The following is a 13,638-nucleotide window of genomic DNA, read 5'->3' on the forward strand; positions in this document are numbered from 1 at the left end:
TTTTCAAGAAATCAGCTTCTAGGCTGGTGTTGATTGGAGGAGGAGGGGGTGGGGAAAGTGTGTCACGAAAACTTACCTTGCTTTTGAGTGGGTTGAGAGGTTGAGTGTTGTTTTCTTTATCTTCGTCTATAGCTTCCTTAGGTTTGTCGATGCTACGATTTAGTTAGTCCTTTTCTTGGTCTGTGAGTTCAATTTCCGATGATTCTTCCATGGATTGAGGTTTTGATTGAGTAGAATAGATATGGAAAAGTAGGTTTTTGAGTTAGAGAAGACTACGGTCGTTTCAAGCCGATGGTTCTAATAGAGAAGTAGGTTTTCTGTGCACATATCTTGGAAGTTGGAACTCATTTTCATAATTGATATGCTAAATACAACATGTTGCTGACATAAAATGAAAGAAATTGATGAACAAGAAAGCTTGAGGAAGGAGAAAGAAAAAGAAATTATCCTAGTTATCTTTGTATTAATAACTAGCAAACTCTGTGTATTCCACATGCTATCAGATTCACACCTATACAAAAAAAGTTGCACCTCCTTTATAGTTGTGAATGTGTTTACACATATCATCCATAAACTTCCATTTTCTCCACTAAATGGTGGAGTTACATATGACCTTCCACTAAACAGGAAATTACAAAATAGGTATAACTTATCGATCTTGTTACCCTAAAACATTACTACTAGGGGTGTACATAGATGGTGTATGTTTGGTTTTTATTAAAATCAAACCAAACCAACTATATTGGTTTGAATTAATTGGTTCTGTTGTATTGGGTTTTTCAAGTTTTTATTACTTAAATATTATTTCAATCTTACTTTGTTAAAATTTTTGGTAAGTAAATATATGTTTAGTAAAAATATAAAAAAATTAACAAACATATTATCTATTAAAATATTCTTATGGGAGAATTTTTTTAGTAACACATAATAGTCATTACTATATTAAATTTACTCTATCAATATTTTCCTTAATTATTCTAAATGACATCATATCTTACCATTTAATTTAATTGTTTACCTTTTAGGACAACTCTTGAGTACCTTTGAAAGAGAAAAGAAAAAGAAAGTATGAATTATGAAGTATGGTGCAAGGGACAATCAATGGTAATTTGTATGCGTGAATGAGACTTACCCTTCATTGTGTGACACTAGGGGTGTGGTTAGAAGTAAATTCAAGTAATTTGTTTTAGTGTCAACTTAAAAAGATTATTCAACCATATACGCGCAATGTATAACACTTCAAAGCATAACTTCAAATACACTTTTTCTCATCATGCTAATTTCCACAAATAGGATCTCCACTTTTTGTTAAATCAAAATTATTACACAAAAGTTAGTTGAATTTGCTCATGTGACAAACACAAACTAAAAATAAAACATGGCTGTACAAACTTTGAAATCTGATAGTAATGATAATTTGATGTCTGAGATTAATGATAGCTTAAATTATCATAAATCCCAATCAGATTACGATCTAAAGCTTTCACATTAAGGTAACAGAAAATAAATAGATGTGTGCATCTTTAGTACTCCTCGGACGTCATCAAAATCATCATTTTAGGTATTAGCAAAGCCCTTAAAGTTTGTCATATTTAGAAAGCATACTGAACAACTAAAGTAATAAAGGAATAATCAATAGGCAGAAATATACTTGCAAAAAGTGGCAAGCACACAACGTTTAGAAGGATCTAATGCATTTCAACAAAGGGCTTTAGAATAACGTTATTTTCTTGAACATAAAAGGAAAAGTGGAGTAACAACGGCATATATATAGGGGTAAAATAGACCTTTAGAAATAGAAGCACCAAGGGAGCTTGGAGTTAAATTAGAACATATCTGGTTTTAGAGTCAACTCATGAAAACTGTCAATTTTTAACTTGGCAACTAATTTATTTCAAGTGGACTCAAATGAAAAAGTGTTTCGATTATGTTGGAAAATTTACCTATAAATAAAGGCAACTTCTTTTCATTTTTCTATAGATCTTTTATCAATTCTTCTTGAGTGTTGTAAGAAAAATATTGGGAGAAAGAGTTGTGAGATATTATTAGAGAAGTGAGTGTGAGAAACATTATTTGTATAAAAAAATTCTTGAGTGAATTTGTGATAAAATTTCTTGTATTTTTTCTGTGTAAAGTAGAGCGAGATCTCTAATTTCGTTCTATATATACTTTATATAGTGAAACTATTCCTTCTACTAGCAAACATATTGGCTGAGCGACGTAATCTCGATGTCACTATTTTTTATCCCGTCTGCCGCATAACATGAATCGTAGATGCGAAAAAGGTGTACACCCAAAGTACACGAATAACAAAGTCAGATAGTGAATTTTCTTGGTTATGCAAACTGTATTGGATTGAATTTAATGGTAAGGGCAAAATGTATTCCCCAAACTGTAGGGTGACTTAAGAAGGAAACTAGATGCTATTTGTAGTTCCAGAAAGTGAAGAATCGTGATTTGTTGCTCAGGTTCTTCACCTTCAGAATCTATGAATAACATCCAGTTTTCTTTTTTCAATCATCCTACAGTTTGGGCATTGCATTTTGCCTTTACCATTAAACTCGGATCCTATACAGTTTCCATAATAAAAAAGATCTACTGTATGTCTAATTGTTTGCGTACCTTGGTTATATCTTTGTCACATCGATGGTTCATATAATTGGTATCTGCTAAGGATATTCTGCTTCCGTCAAGTTAAAGGTGATCGAAATGTTGGCTACATGTTGCAAAAGAATTATTAACACGTTGCAACACTTTAGTTTGCTTAAGATTATTCGCGCATTAAATGTACTGAATTGTGAGAGATCTTGAATTATTCTTGTAAAGTGTTGTCTGTATATCACCATCTTTTTAGATCTCCTTTCATTCATATTTTCTCAATTCATTCATATATCAGTATTAGTTTTGAAAGGCATCTCGTGATAAATATGTCAGATCTTTCTGTGCGAAATAGTACTAGAATTGCTTTATGGTGTAAATAATGTTGAATATAAGATTTATTTTTGAGTATTCAAGTGTATTGATTTTTTTTTTTTTTTGTAATCTTCTATTCACTTTATTTGCAATCTTCTATTTTATTTAAATTTAGCAGTAAATCAATTTTTCCTTAATCTTAGTTGTCTCATATCTAACAATTTAATCCAACGTTCTTAAAGAGTCTTTTAATCCAATTTTCCATATAATACTTGTCAACACTTGCCTGACAGTACCGGGTTGCATTTGAATACCTGCCCATGATAGCATGGCCTCCGTAACAGTATTGAACCAAGAGCACTCTCCAAATAAGTGTTGAGGAGTTTCCATAATACCTGAAATACATAAGCAACAATTAGTATTCTCCACCTGAATATGTAACTGAGCAAGTCTCTCCTAAGTGAGCAACCGATCATTAACAACCAACCACACGATGAATCTGTGCTTTGATTGAGTAACACTGTTCCATATCAAAGTAGCAATATCAAGCTTCCCATGGACCCCCACAAGGGCCATATAGCTCCTGGTGATATAGCATTCCCCTCTAGCAGTTAAGGCATACCTCTCCTAGGAGTACCATGGTCTCTTGGTGATGGGCTCAAGCTCTTTTAGTCTTATGTTTTGATGATCTAACAAACTTAATGTATAGAACCAGATAAAGGACCTGATCGATGCATGCCTGGTACAATCATTCAGCAATGGACTAATCTAGGCAGTGTGCCTTTGGATTCACAAGAACCAGTTTATGGACCTGATCCCTTAGTGTTTCCCAGACAGAAGTACAAGTCAACTCTACAGTTGGAAAGCAACTGCGGAAAGTGACTTCCTGCAACTGTGCACGCTACAGTGCAGCAGTCACTTCCCATTGGGAAGAGGCGTGTACAAACTAAGAATGGACATTGTATAGGGTCAAATTTGACCCTCAGCATCTCTACGCCAGTGGGTGCGCCCAGTGAGTGTACGCCGACTAACGTAGCGGGTACGACTCGGCCGTGGGGACAAAAGCGACATCGTTTAGGACTCAGTGTCTTCACTAGGGAGACGTTACCTGTCTTTGTAACTTTTTGATTCTTTCGAGGAGGGTCTCTTATTATATAAAGGAGACCCTCACATTGTAAAAAAGGCATCTGATATAAGACAACTCTCTCATTTTTCTAGCTTTCTCTCTCTATCTCTACTTCAAACGAACATATCTTATTGAGTTCATATTATCACTTTGCAATAATAGATCTACAACAATATTATCATCTTTGCATCTCTAGGATTATTATATTTGATTACGATTTACCCCTTTTCCTGCTTTTGATTGTTTTTCAGCTTACAAAGTATATCGTTAACTTTTGAGTAAAACAATTTGGCGCCGTCTGTGGGGATTTCGAGAATCAAAACCATAGTATCCATCTAGAGATCAACCAACTACCGCTCTCTACACCACACAAAAACAGAAAATGGCCGAAAATAACACAAGATCGAAAGCGATATTGGGTGTCACTACTAATCTCCTTGGCCCTCTCAACGAGGCCAGTGACGATGGCATCCCGAATGCAACCCCTAGCATCACACCAGGTGCAGAGATCTCACCTTCCCCATCCGAAGGTCTGACGATCTTGCACGAAAAAGGAGCTTCCACATCTGCGGCTATGGAAGCACCCTCAGCGGTCAAAGAGCTACTGGAAAGATGGCTAACAAGCACTCTAAGCGGCTTGGTTGAGAGGTCACCACAAAGTAACATCGGGTGTACACCAACGGTAGGTACCACTGCTGCCGTGGGTGAACCGCAAGTTGCACTAGCGAATGATAAACCCATCAAGACGCAGACCAACGATAGCACGCTAACAGCCATCCTAAAGAAGATGGAAGAAATGGAAAATGAAAACAAGGCGCTCCGCAGTCAGATGAAGGAACATCAGGAGAGGGTCGACAAGATCCCCGGTGCTCCCAAGTTGCTACCAAAGCGCGACGTGGGAAGGTTCGTTGAACAACCATACGCTGAAGAAGCTGCCCCTCACTCTACCCCCAAAAACCTTCAAGATGCCACCCTACTTGAGGGTATATGACGGAACCACAGATCCCGAGGATCATCTGATCCACTACGTCACCGCTGTGAAGGGCAACGACCTACGAAAGAACAGGTACCGTCGGTACTGCTGAAAAAGTTTGGCGAGACGTTGACAGGAGGGGCCTTAACATGGTACTCTCAGCTACCGGCTAAGGCCATATCAACGTTCGAGGAAATGGCGGATAAGTTTGTCACAGCCCATGTAGGCGCGAAGAAAGCGGAGGCCAGGGTCAACGACATCTTCGCTGTCAGGCAAACCACATGAGAGGGACTCAGGGCCTTCCTGGCAAGGTTTAACAGGGTAAGGATGAGTCTACCAAACGTACCCGAAGGTATGGCAGTCGCCGCTTTCCAGAACGGGCTAAGCAGGGATGGTTCGAGGGCAACCAAGAAGCTGCTGAGCCGCCTCATGAAATATCCCCCTACCACATGGGAGGAAATCCACAATGCCTATTGCGCCGAGGTACGAGCGGACGAGGACGATCTTAATGGGCCGACCCAACGACTAACAGCAATACACTCAGAAATGANCAAATATAATAATGATGCATACAGGCAATGACGTCATTCCAAAAAGGAAGCCACGCGTCAGTGGCTCAACAACGTCATATATTTCACCTCGTTCATATTGCCGCCCCGGGTCGAGGTCAAATTCTCCTAAGCTGAGGTTCACATTTCCGCCCATCGAAGACGCCCACCGAATGCGTCTCCAACGAGCGGAGGGACTAACTGTATAGGGTCAAATTTGACCCTCAGCATCTCTATGCCAGTGGGTACGCCCAGTGAGTGTACGCCGACTAACGTAGCGGGTACGACTCGGCCGTGGGGACAAAAGCGACATCGTTTAGGACTCAGTGTCTTCACTAGGGAGACGTTACCTGTCTTTGTAACATTTTGATTCTTTCGAGGAGGGTCTCTTATTATATAAAGGAGACCCTCACATTGTAAAAAAGGCATCTGATATAAGACAACTCTCTCATTTTTCTAGCTTTCTCTCTCTATCTCTACTTCAAATGAACATATCTTATTGAGTTCATATTATCACTTTGCAATACTAGATCTACAACAATATTATCATCTTTGCATCTCTAGGATTATTATATTTGATTACGATTTACCCCTTTTCCTACTTTTGATTGTTTTTCAGCTTACAAAGTATATCGTTAACTTTTGAGTCAAACAGACATCATCCTTGGGATGTCTTTTGAAGCATAATAACATGGTGTAAGGCAACAATATATTCACTTGAGCATTTAGTGATATTCTCTCAAGCACTGAAGATCTGTTCCAGCATTGAAGTCACAAGTGTGTCAAGAACAAGTGACAACTCTACTACGGACCAGTTTCACTATAAGTCTATGTGTGTCCTTAGTTGAGTTGTAATCTTGTTTTTTTTTGTTCTTCATTGTAACTCCTATCTTGCTTTCTTAGAAGCTTTGTTTTAGGAAACTCAAAATCATAAATCATCTGAGTTTGTGTTGTGACTAGAGTTAGTCATAGGTTGAAGTCTTTGTAACTACTGAGTGACAAAATGACTTGTGATAAGTGTATTACAAGTTAGAGTTATTGAAGTCTTTATAATAGAGTCATTACAAAGTAGCTTGTAATAGTGTAGATACAAGTTAGTGAAGTTGAAATCCTACTAGTGTAGGTTGTGATTTTTGTCCCCTTGAGTTGGGATTTTTTCACGTAAAAATCTTGTGTCTCATTTACATACTGTTTCAGTAGTTAGCACTGAGAGAACTGATATAGGACCAGGTTTCTATACAGTTGGTGGACTCGTATAAACTATCACATGGTATCTTTTACAGAGTTTAACTTCTTCCAGTACCAACTGCAATCTTGAGGGGGCTTGTGTTCCCATATGGAAGGAGCTTGCTTTATATAGATTCCATGGACTCATTTCACCCATAACGAGTCTTTATTCTCCACTAGTTGCCACAACAATTTGCCAACCTGCAACCCTTTATACTAAGACCTCCATTGCTCTTAGGCAAGCATACAGATGTTGATACTTCCTCTATTTTCTCCATTTCTTAAAGTTCTTACATAATTGAGTAGGACAAGCCACATTTTAATATCAACAGTATATATTTAATTTACTAAAACCAGATCTTAACCATGGTTAGAACTTAGAATAATGAATATTTCCTCTTAAATGTTGATACTTCCTCTATTTTCTCCATCTCTGCACCAAAAATATTTTTAATTCGATGATGCCCAAAATTATTTACTCCCAAAAATCCTGTCAGCAGAGAAAACTTATCAAATTCAAACAATGGAAATCAAGTACTGCTAATATCGTTAGACTAATTATATACGTTAAGATAACCGCAAGATTGACATTGACTTATGATCCAGAGTAAGTGAACAGCGTTTTTTTCACATGGACAACTAATAAATGACAGAACATCTATTCAATAACTTCTGTTTGTTGGTCCATAAGAGGCTTCATTTCCTCCTCCAAACTTTTTTGTCAAACTATATCCTTCAGTTTCTTCTAGAGGACTTCAGAGAAAGATGACTAGTCTTTTTGACATGCTAATATCAATTAAGAAAAACCCCATCAGAAAAAGGCCACCAAGAGTACATTCCTTAAGCTGTTAGAACTAAGAAACTGAATGCCTTCCTTTTCTTGAAGGTGTAGACTTAGCTTCTTCCAAGTTAGCAGATCCAAGATCCTCTCGGACGAATCTATCCACTATTCTCCCCTTGTCCCCCTTTGTTCGACCATATTTTCAAGAAGATCCTCTTCGACATGAGCAAACATTTCATTCTACTCCATGGCAGCCTAGTCTTTATGGCTCTAGTCTTGATATCGCCATTAACTTTGTCGTTTGTTCCTCCATTTCCCATTCTTATGGCTGCAAGCTCTCCTCTCAAGGCCCTAAGTTCTTCTGCAGAGGCTGCAACATCCCAATCTGCTTCTATATTTGCTGTTGCAGATCTTGAACTTCCATATAAAGCACTGTTAAGGTCCCTAATAGCTTTCGACAGATCCGGAGTACTGCTCCCACACAAGGCATTAGCCCTGACTGGCTCGAAAAAGAGCACGAAGGGGAAGCCTCTCGTTTTGCACAGCATGCATACAAGCATCCACCGAGAGCTTCTTACAGTCCATCAGCTTACAAATTCTCTTCCTCTCACTATTGCTGATTCCAGGTTGCTCCTTAAGGTATATCAATTGCGCGATAGATACCATCATGACCGGGTCGAGGAAAATCAGATACCATCTCTGCTAGACCAACAAATGCTGACAAAGGGAGATTAGGATCTTTCGCAATTTTTGGTAAGGCATCCATCTACTAGCTTTGCCACCATCAATTTTGAAGCTTCTGATAAAATCCCTGGATTTCGCATCTTCTGAATTTCATCTCCATCTTCTAGCTGAGGTTCAGAATCCTTATCTCGCATCATAAAAACTTCTAGTAATTTATGGACGACATGGACATCATACATGGTTCCTTCCCCATTTGAGGCTCGAATCAAAAGATCATTTACAGAAGCCTCCTGCAAATTCTGCCCTATTCTTTTAACTAGTTCTACCTTTGCAATACCAAGTGAAATTAATGCTCTCAGCAGTTTTAACAAGAAACTACAAGAGACACAACCTTCCTCAGAGGGCAACAGCCATACAATCGTATCCAATATTGCTCGACATTTGGAGACATCATTGAACTAGAACACACCTTTACTAAGCCTGGAAACCTTCTATAAGCATAAGCTTTCACAGCTTCTCCAATTACTTAAGAAGAAACAACGCCTTTGTTTTTTATAGTGACAATTACCTGCTTATATAAATCTACTTCAAGCTCACTTAAGTCCTCACCCATACCAATCTTTTGGCACCATGCGGCTTCTAATACCATTCAAGTTAGGATCATTTCCGTTCTCTTCTGGAAGCTTTTTCGTATCGGGCCAATCCACTCTCTTGGGTGCTATAGCATCAATGCAGTGGCTGATCAACTTCAGTTCTTCACACAAACGCGACTGAGACTTAGTAGTTTGAAGAACTGTTATTGAATCTTTCCAGCTTCGGAAAATAAGGTTTCCTTTCTCAATAGCTTCTTCAGTTTAGCAGTCATGCCGTAACAAAACTTGGCACATATTTCAAAGGCATTAGGTCCTCCAGGAATGTCATGAATGTGAACTTCATCACAATTTGCTTCACTTGCATTAGCAACCAGCTTTTGCAAAGAGGTACTCTTGGACAGAAGAGAAAATTTGTGCAAGTAAACCTTTACATCTCCNTTCCTGTTTTTTCTCTTGGATAGTAGTTTCCAGTTTGGTCTAGAACCCTAAATCTAACAGATTTTTTGAAGTGGGCTGTTTAAGTTCAACAGAAGAAAAGAAATCAATGGGCAATTTACGTACTTCCTCTTTTTGATCATTTACTAAGTTTTTACTTTAACTATATTCAACTAATGCGTTAAATAGAGGAAATTTCTGAATTAACAATTTCTTTTACAAGAAATGGAAAAGCTAGTTAATTTACCCCAACGTAAACTAGAAAAAAGGAGCTGTAAATTTCAGAGTTTAACATCATCCATACGCTTCTTGAAACACCCTTTTCTTGGAATTAACTTGACTCAATATGAATTTTCATCTTATTTGCTAGCGCATTTTCACCTTAATTATTATTACTACTTAATCATGCATGATAAAGTTTGGTATAAATATTGGGTGCCAATAAGCTTTTACCATCATACATAGGTAACTTAAATCCTTCTATATATTAATGGTACGGTATTGTTACACTAATATAAATTAAATCCTTCAATATATAACAATATTATTACACTAATGCTAAATTGCTCATGAAACCTTTTGTATACGGTAGAAATCGGGGCTACCCGATTTCGTAGGCTCGAGGATCACCTTAAGAGCGAGTCCGAAATTGGCTAGGTTCGAGCCCAATTGTTCGATGAATATTGAGGCCGAGCGTGACCAGCCTCGAGATAATGCCATTGTGGTTTTGTAACAGAAAAGGTGAGATTCCCGCAAAGGCTCAAAGATCAAGGCGTAAATCCCGGAACGGATTTGTACGAACTCGTACTAGACGGTTAAACAACTATCAAAATAGATTCCTTACTGAAGACGGAAATGTACCTTATTTAGGACCCCCTCCCCCCTATTGTATAAACAGGAGCCTAATCATTTGTAAAGATCATCTAATCATTGGCAAAGAATATACTCTCTATTTTTCGCTCATTGTTCATCAGAATTGTCCTTTAACTTTATTGTTCTTGCCTTTTTTTTTTCTTGATTCATCTCGAGGTCACCGAGCTTGAGGTTGATACTGCTTAAGTAACACTGGTATGATTTACCTATTTCCTTCATTTATACTTTATACTTCTTGTTTATTAATTGGTATTGAGTTAAATCACATATCTTTAAAACCACAAAACAAATTTAATTGTTACTCGTATTTTCGAGGTAAACAGTTTGGCGCCCACCGTGGGGCTAAAGATAATAGTGATTATTTAAGTACCGATTCTGATAACACGCGTTATTTTCACACTTGTTCTTGTCAAGATTTTTTGTTCTCAGGATTAAATATGTCAAACTTGCAAAACGCACCTGTTCGCAACAACGAAGGTCTTGGATTTCATGGGGAAAACAACAATGTAGGGGTCGGTGTACCACCAATAAACCCTGGGGAAGTGCCAAATATGGAACCAGATGACGTTAGTTCACACATTACACTGAACGCAGATTTAGGCACGAACCCCGGAGGGAGTGTACGAAGAGAAGCCCGATCTAGGGAACAAGGAACACAATGTATAGGAAATGGGGGAGTCAGCCTCCAAGTGATATTCAAGATGCTGCAAGCTCAACAGATTGCCATCGCTCAACTTCAGAGTCAGAATAAAACTCCGAGTATAGCTGCACTAGAAAACACTCTACGTGCTGAACTGGCGCCAGAGAGGTCAAACGAAAATGGCTCGGGGACTAACCCTACCATTATGAGGATGCTCGAAGAGCTCACCAAGAGGATCGAGTCCGGAGAAAGGAAGATTGAGGACAATGACAAAAAAATGAAGACTTATAACTCCCGTGTCGATCAGATACTAGGAGCTCCCCGATCTTGAAGGGATTGGATGCCAAGAAACACTACAAGAAAAAGGCTTATTAGGGACCAGTATTTAGCGACAAGTTTTAAATATGGTCTCTCAAAAGTGTACTTACAGGGATGAGATTTTTTTTAGTCTCTAGTACCAAATTTGTTTTCTAAATACACGACTAAACTTATTCTGGTATAAAAAAAATTTAATATCTGGTCTCTAATACTCAATTTTAGCGGGATAGAGGCGGGAATGTGAAAGTAAAGTAAAAAAAAACCTCCAAAAATACTTTTTCACTGTAAAATCCCTCCAGAAATTCAATTTTCACCCTAAAATCTCTCCCCAAAAAACAATTTCACGCTACAATCCCTAATCAAGCGGCGACATCAATTCTCTTCAAAAGTTCAATCCCTAATCAAGCGCGACTTCATCTCTTCAAAGTTCAGAAGGTTGCAATTAACTTCATCAGTCAGAACTAGAAGGTTGCAAAATTCATCACTTCAAACTCAGAAGATTGCAAAATTCATTCAGAAGGTTGGCGTCTCTACCATTGGATTATCTGCCTAATCAAGAGTAAGATTAATTTCTTCCTCTTTTATCTGTTTCGTTTCCTTTTTTCTTCTTCTTGTTTTTTTTTCCGATTGAACTAGAAATCAAAAATCGGGTTCTGCAATTTTCTATTTTTTTTTGTTTTCTGCAATTGGGTTGTTTAGAATAGTGATAATTATTGTGTGAGTGATAAAAGTGAGAATATTGGTTTAAAGATGGGGCTCGTAGGTCAAGGAGGAGAAATTTGAGTTTTCTTGTAGAGTTTCGTCTCTGCGATGGTTCTCTTCTTTGCGATTTGCGTTACAATTCTTCTGGGACTTGTTTGAAGGGTCATGAGTTTGGCGCTACAGTAGTAATGTCACCACTGATAGCAACAATAGCTTCAGGCATTACAGCATGCGCCACTCGATCGACAACAGCTCGATCACTGTTACCTTCTGAATATGTGAAGTTCCTCCCACATTGTTTTCCTATTGAATTCTGCTTGATGACCTGACGAGCTGCTCCCTCCTCTGCTTTGTAATTCTTTCCTATGACCCTTTGAAAAGTACTGCCCATTTAGTAATCGACCAATGCAACAGTATAACTATGTGTATTTTGTTTCCATGTTTATGTCTAACTTCGGCTTCCTTCCGGTGGATTGAGTTCATTGCACTAATACCACCACCTGAAAATCCATCAAAGAGTAGAACATAAACACCTTAAACTGTCCTTGCATATTGTCAAATCCCTTGCCATAAAATCTGGAACTTATGATGCCATTGTTCTTTTCGACCAGATTGTTGTTGTTTTGTCCTGCTGCTTCTGTACCTTACATTAGTGACTCGTGATATGTGGCATATCGGATTGCAAATCTGTTCTGAGCTTGTATTTTTCAGCACCAAAACTTTGCACCAGTTTCGCTGCCAAAACCAACATTTGGAATGCCAATGCCTGTACCTGTTGATGTGCTGGGCATGATTGCCCCTTTCTTTGCCTATTGCTATATTTGTTCTTACCCTAAATTCCCCTTTGATGGATTGAGTACTGAGTACTAATACCACCATCTGAAAGGTCATCATAGGGTAAGACATAACTACTGTGGTTACACCTGCAAAACAGAAAAACTCATCAGTGAAAACCTGCATTCCCCTATTCTCTTCCTTGAGGATTTGAACATAGAGAATGCCTGATCATTGATCGAACCAGCTGCTTTCAGTATTGTCAACCACCTGCCTTTCCTTATGCTCCCAAAAATTCACTTGTTGCACCTTAACAACCAATGCATGACTCCCTGTATTCCCAGCTCCAATCTGCCCAATTCGAATTCTGGGCAATTTTCCAATTAAATAGCAGCTGCCAGCCGCTATAAATCCCCATAGTTCAGTTATCAGCAACTCCTGTTGCCTAATTCTCTTAAGGTCCAAGAATCTGCCATTTTTTTCGGTACCAAACGTTTTTAACAAATATCTGAAAATCTTATGCAGGAACATGTGTACCTTTTAATAATGGATAGAATTTGGAGTAAGGATATGTGTATTAGTAATACGTGTATACAACTACTTAATTTTGAAAGTGCATTCTTTTTATAATAATCATAACATTCTTTTGTTGTATTAATTGGTTAAAACTTTTTTTTTATTTCCTATTCAAGGTTATGGCACCAAGTAAGCAATGGATTCAACTTGTTGATAACCGACTTGACGATACCTATTTAATTGGGGTGCAAAAGTTTTTGGATTATGCCTTTAGAAGAACAGGAGAATTGTAAGAAATACGTTGTCCGTGCGTCAAATGTTGTAACACAACATTAGGAACACGTGAGACAATCGAGATACATTTGAAAGTATATGGAATAATTCGAAATTATACCTTTTGGTATCATCATGGTGAAGTTTTGGGTGAGCCACAGTCGGAAGGCGAAGTTGAAGATGATAATGAAGTAGAAGATTATGAGGATGAGGATGAAATACATGAAATGCTGAGGGATTTATATCCTAATCATGATGGAGG

At 38.1% G+C, this 13,638-nt stretch overlaps 1 pseudogene; it reads right to left on the bottom strand.

The window, feature by feature from the left end:
- Positions 1-7,571: 7,571 nt before the first annotated feature.
- Positions 7,572-13,118, bottom strand: LOC109221145 (annotated as a pseudogene).
- Between the last annotated feature and the right edge of the window lie 520 nt (positions 13,119-13,638).

This window comes from Nicotiana attenuata, unplaced genomic scaffold, assembly GCF_001879085.1.
Source record: "Nicotiana attenuata strain UT unplaced genomic scaffold, NIATTr2, whole genome shotgun sequence".
NCBI lineage: Eukaryota > Viridiplantae > Streptophyta > Magnoliopsida > Solanales > Solanaceae > Nicotiana > Nicotiana attenuata.